We start from the raw sequence: 6,532 nt of genomic DNA on the forward strand, positions 1-6,532 counted from the left end.
TCGGCTCAACGCTTCTGATGAACCTTAACAAAGCTCCTTAAAAAACTTCCCAATCGATTCGCTTTAGCATTAAATAACTCTTATTTTTTTCATTCAATCCTTGTACAAAAGGATCTTCAATTATTTCTCCAAAATAACTTGTGTTGGAAACTCTATTCTCTATTCCCTCAGATATATATAAGTATGTTTAGGTTATAGTTTAATTTCTGTCTCATGAACTTTTCTAGACCTGTCTGTTGTGTACGTGCCAGTAAACATGTCACCATAGGAACTTCCTATTTTCTGTTAAGCGAACAGATACCATATATGTTCAGAAACCTGTACATTCTTATATTGCCTAAGATGTTTTTCACGTATGTGGCCAGACAGTTCAACTGCCATATTATTTCCACACCTATGCCTATGCACGGCTATTGTTATATAAACCTCTGTGAAATCTGCAATAATCTAGGGAAGTCTCTTTGAGCTACTCTTTATGTCAGTGTGGTTCATTCAGACTCTCTCCGAGCTCGTATACACTCTGAAGCAAACCACATCTGCGCAGGTACCATAGAGAAGAGAAACACTCTACTCTTAAACACAGAAAGGCTGAAGGCTGACGGAGGAAAGAGGGGTAATGGAATCTGTTATTTGCTTTATCCCTACAACTTGTTATTTTATCCTGAAATTCTTACACAAAAAATAGCGTTTTTTTCTGCTTTCGTTTTCTCTCTATTGGTTTAGTGCGCTTCACACAGGGCGGAGTCAGCACTGCTTCTGGACTCACTGGATTGGACAATTTACACCTGCAGTTCTGATTTCAACTCTAAGTGGGTAAATTTTACCGCACTAATTTGCATATAACTAATAATGATTAATAAAGCATTTTATTTCTCTCAATTTTTTTTTTATCTCTGTGTTTTTCTTCTTCACATATACCAGTTTTACTAGAAAGGTAAATATGCCACAAAAAATAATTCTTGGACTGTAAATTAATTAAATTGAGTCTGCGTTACACCAGCACCTGAGGTTTTCCAGAGTTATTCATTTGAAATCTAATCTGAGAGAGAATAACTGCTGCTTGTCATACTCACTTCTCCTTTGTGGCTTGTTGGAACAGGTTTGTAGCTCAGAAGTTAAGATGCTGTAGAACTCACTGTAAGGTTGTGAGGTCAAATTCCATGACTGCCAAACAGTTATAGTATATATATCTGGATCTATTTTGTACCTGAAATTTTATCCATCAAAATGTAACACTGTGATCTTCACCCTCAGCTCAGGTCAGTGCTCAGACTGGATTCTAAACTGTAAATCACTTAAAAGCATCTGCCAAATGAATAAATGTAAATGTTAGCTAGCAGTCAGCTCTCCTGATATAAAGACAGATGGTGTACATGGTGTACGTGGTGCTGGGATTGGGCTCTCTTCTTCTTTACAAGTGCCACTCATTTGAACTTTATATTTATATTCACGTTAACATGCCATCTTTTTTACATTCAAATCAATTGAATTTTATTTGTATAGCGTTTTTAACAAACGGACATTGTTACAAAGCATCTATACCGAAATCTATAAATCACAGATATACATTTTACATTTATACATTTATCTCTAATGATCAAGCCAAAGGTGATGGTGGCAAGGAAAAAGTCCCTGAAAGAACACGAGGAAGAAACCTTGAGAGGTACCAGACTCAAAAGGGAACCCGTCCTCATTTGGTGACAATAAATAGGGCAATTATAAATTATTTGTTTCTGAAACTGTGTGCTATATAGTCAAAAAGTGAAATTTTGTAACCAGGAAATTCACTGTAGTTTTAACTGGAAGTCTAGTTTGTTGAATTTCACTGAAGGAGACTTGATTACAAAACATTTTGTGGCATTTCTAGTCCTAAACCATCGTAGAAAATCTGTTCATACCAATTACAGTACAAAGCCATCTTCATGGTTTCTAATTGTATCTTTAGGCTGTCCATATTGGGCCATCCTCAGCAGCAGCAAGTGGTTTCCAAGTGATGAGCACTCCAACTAGAAGTAGGGCATCAGGATGGATCAGGCAGGTCTGGAGAGCAGAAAGGGTCAGGATCACTGGTATCTTTTTGAATAAAACCTTTTGTTAATTTAAGGGCTAAAAACACACCCTGCTTAAACTTTCACTCAGTGTAAGAGAATAAAATGTACAACACGTTTTACAATATATACCTGGACTTAAAACAATAAACATGCAAATAATATTTGCAGGTAAACTTTTAATATTGTTATGTGGGAACAAAAACAGAAAACCTAGTCTTTGGATGATGTTAGAATTTATTTCACTGTGAAGATGCTCTCAAGAAAAAAATATTTTGTCAGAGAGAAACTTGTGGATGTCAGCAGTGTGCAGATCACCGTGGACAACTGGAAGGGGGGTCACACCAGTCGTTTGAGATGGGAAATGCTTGTAGCGCTGTAGGATTAGCAAAGAGTCTGCTTAAATGGCATATTAGGTGCGAGATGTCCTGTCTATTGTACAAATGCCTAACGGACTGTGCTGTAAATGGATGCAATGTTGACCTGAGACGTCTAACAAACCTCATGAATCAGATGTGTCTTGTCTGAGGTACAGTGTGCGAATGGACTGCTTTGTTAAATATGTGTATTAATGCACGCAATCCGATTTGGGCTTCTATCACAAAAATACTAGTCTTTTTTATATCTTGTGACTGAATGTGGCAGCCGTGTTAGAATTGTAGACATTTCATGTATGTATACATATGTGCATGACTTGTGTGTAATCCTTCTGTCGAGAAATGAGCAGACTGTTGTCTGTGAAATAATCGACACATTTATCGCATATATGGTCAGAAAGGCACTGTGATGTGTATAAAATTTCTACACTCCCTCGATGATGTATGATAACATTTGTGTTCTTTTACTGAAATAAATACCACGACATTTAAGACCACCTGAGCTATTCTTTTGTGGTTGCTAAAGTGTCGATATGTCGGAAGAAATGAAAAAGTGTATTACACACCTTCAAATGTGGGGTCTTTTGGTGGTACAAAACGTTTAAAAGATGGCGTTTTAAAAGAAACAGGGGTTCGTTTAATAGATAAACAAGTTTCGGAGTTGCTCGCTGGCGAGGATGCTTACACATTACACAGAACTGCACTGGTAAAATACAAAAGAAATCGTGTTTTTGTTTATGGTATTGATATGCAGTTTCAAGCTGATCTGGTCGATATAGGCATACGCCAATGAAAATGACAGCTTTCATTTTCTGTTGACGTGCATAGACATGTTTAGTAAATATGCGTGGACTCAAGTTTTAAAAAATAAATCTGGCGTTGAGGTGTCTAAAGCTTTCCAAACTATACTGGATGAGGGTAGGGTGCCCCGTAAACTACAGACAGATAATGGGAAAGAATTTTTTAATAAACATTTTCAAAGCATGACAAAAAAGTACAACATACAACATTTTGCAACAGCCACTGATTTAAAAGCATGCATCATCAAACAGTTTAATAGAACCTTAAAAGGGAGTGGAGTTATTTAACTGCTACAAACTCCATAAGCTATATCGATATTCTACAAGACATCACGGATGGATACAATGCCAGCTATCACAGGTGCATTAAGATGAGACCTATTGATGTGAACAAAGAAAATGAATCTGCGGTGTATAAAAACCTAGATGGTCCTAAAGATGGTCCCGCCGTAACCCCTAAATTTAAATATAAAGTTGACGACATTGTTAGAATTTCTAAAGTAAGAGGTCCGTTCACAAAAGGTTATAAAGAAAACTATACTCACAAGTTTGTCACTATAACAGAATGCATGTCATGCAAACCTCCCATCTATAGATTGTGTGATTATGACGGCGATGTCATTGATGGTGTTTTTTATTAAAAGGAATTACAAAAAATAGTTGTGAACAAAAACAAAACATTTAAAGTGGAAAAAAATTTAGACAAGAAGAAACAAGGCCGAAAAACAATGGTTTTGGTTAGATGGCTCGGATGGCCCTCAAAATTCGCATCATGGAATTGGTCGATGTACAGACCCCATAAAACAAACGAAACCTTGTAGATAGCACACATTCATGTAAAAGTCCAACCATGACTGAGGGTGGATTTTATGTAACGCCTGTAATGCCTCAACAACTGTTTATCCGGAAAATTGTATCTCGTGATATACAAATCAATTATTGAAAACTATCAATCTAAAAAGAGAATGGCAAGTTGAGTCAATCGAATTTGAATATCCACTGTCGTGGTACACATTTAATGAGGAAGATGCTACATTCATTTTCAACTATGGTGAAACAACGAAGACAGAGAATCGGGTCACCGAATATAATATTGAAGGCAATATATCAAACGCATCTTACAGGTTAAAGACCGCATATTATGACAACGTCGTTTTTTGATCAGGGAGATCAACGCATCCCTGACACAATGTGCGAGTCTTGGCTATGATCATGTTAAAAATAAGGTGTTTCTGAGAGGCTTTCCGAAGACATCGCTGACATTTTATGGAAAGGTGGCCAATATTGTAGGATTAAAACAATCTATTGAAACTACGGACCATACTCTTGAAAGGTCTGGTATGACTTATGCACCTTTTCAGGCTGACATTAATGCTGGTTTTTACAGTATGTATAATTATACCGATATCATAGAATACCAGACCGTGGGTGATTTCTACGTACTGCTGCTAAGATGTGTACATATAGAGGGGGAAATCACAAGATTGTTAGTGTTAGATACGACACCCCACACTACGTATCGGTTAATAAATTGTCCGTCAGTGAGATAATCATACAAGTAAAAGACAATCAACAAATTTTAAAAAAATTTATTTTGTACATTTTCAACAATTCATCATACAACAGTTGCCAACAATCATAAATGTACACAATATTTTCATTTTTTTAGAAATCAACTATACAGCATTTTGCAACAACATTTTTATAAAATATGACTTCCCTGAGTTTGAAGGGCCACTTATCACACATGAAAATGGGTGTTGTAATCTGAAATCAAAACCACCTGTGTCTTGCACACCCCTATGTCCAAAAAGATTGTCAGAAGCCATATGGGAGCATTGTAAAATCAGGGAGCAGCACGCGTTTGTTGTACAACACCTTAAACTTTTTAATGACTGATCTACTGTGTAGTGTGAAATGTTTTTAATTGCGTACAATGGTGTCTGTGTATGCCAGTATATTACGACTATTATCCGCCCCCACGACATAGTGGTCAAGTCCAATCAGTGTGTCTAATCTAATGGCTTTTGAATTTACAGCGTTGAGTGTGATACCTTTGGCTTTCATGCAGACCTTGCCCTTCGCAGTGCGGTAACTGTATGTTTTTGGCCCGCCTGAACAAAATTCGATAATGTGATCACCTTCTCCAACCTCATCAGTTAAATTACTGAGATAGGGTCCCAACGGAGGTTCCCAGTCTCCCTCTCTAGATGTAAAGATCACACTGTCTGTGTCACTGTACAATAACCTGTCACCCAATTTGTCCATCAATTCATACAGCTCTAGACGTGTGTGAGCTGTTGTAAAAGCCCAAAGAAAGATGTTGATGTCACGAGTCTGACCCCCTTTCCCATCCGCATAACACCACTGAATTAGTGCTACGCTATCTAACACGAAGGAAAAGTGTTTAACGCCGTAACCGTCGCCAAATATATGTTTTGTAAACTGTTCCGGGTTCGAAATTAATTCTGTACATGGCAAGTTTTCATGCATCGAGAAACGACCCCAAAGTGAGTTCAGCAGAAGTTTGTTAATAGAACGCCGTGCTGGGTTATGACTTATCTTATCAAGGACCATCTTAATCCCCTCTTTCTCAAAGTAATCTGAGATGTACAATTCCTTGTCTGCATCTGTCACAACGTGTGCGGGGAACACGCTGGCCTCTTGTTTGTATTGAAAATTTTCTTTAACATGGTCACAATACAAAGTTTCTGACCATTGTGGAAAATGCCACACCTCATCCACTTTCGTTACAACATAACCCTTTTCAACCTTTCAACAGCTCGATGCTGACCCAACAGTCTGAAATCGCTTTTTTTCTCATCAGTATGACCACACGGGTCTGTCTGATTCTGCTGTTCGGCGCATGTATGACAGAGTGGAAACATAAGATTACTACCAGTCCTATAGGGAAAGAAGGGGTGAAGCAGTTTTCGTGGTGGCAGTACTGTTGCCTTGACAAAACCATAATAATTTTCAAAAGGTTCAAAATCCCTGAAAATTATTTGTGGATGTCCTATGGGGTAACATTTTTTGGCCTGGCAAAAGGGATACAAACTTGTAAAGTCGACATATCGTATTTTTTCACTATTGTTGGCTTTGTGATACAATTTGTACACGTTAGTACGACCACCAAATAGTGCATTGTACGGTTTCAATCTTTCAGGATGTGTGTAAGTGGACATAAAGGCCATTACAGCGACATCTGTCTGTTTAACGTTATCACACTCCCACATCACCTCAATAGAGACCATATGCTTTTTTACAATATTTCGACTTTGTCATCAAATTGTCTTCTGAGCAAGCT

General features: G+C 37.6%; 1 long non-coding RNA gene across 1 annotated transcript; it reads left to right on the forward strand.

The window, feature by feature from the left end:
- Positions 1-455: 455 nt before the first annotated feature.
- Positions 456-2,912, forward strand: LOC108270666 (uncharacterized). Its single transcript, XR_001813724.3, has 3 exons — positions 456-613; positions 724-809; positions 1,946-2,912. It is a non-coding gene; the product is annotated as an uncharacterized LOC108270666 (long non-coding RNA).
- The last annotated feature ends 3,620 nt before the right edge of the window (positions 2,913-6,532 follow it).

The sequence above is a fragment of the Ictalurus punctatus genome, chromosome 10 (assembly GCF_001660625.3).
Source record: "Ictalurus punctatus breed USDA103 chromosome 10, Coco_2.0, whole genome shotgun sequence".
Lineage (NCBI taxonomy): Eukaryota > Metazoa > Chordata > Actinopteri > Siluriformes > Ictaluridae > Ictalurus > Ictalurus punctatus.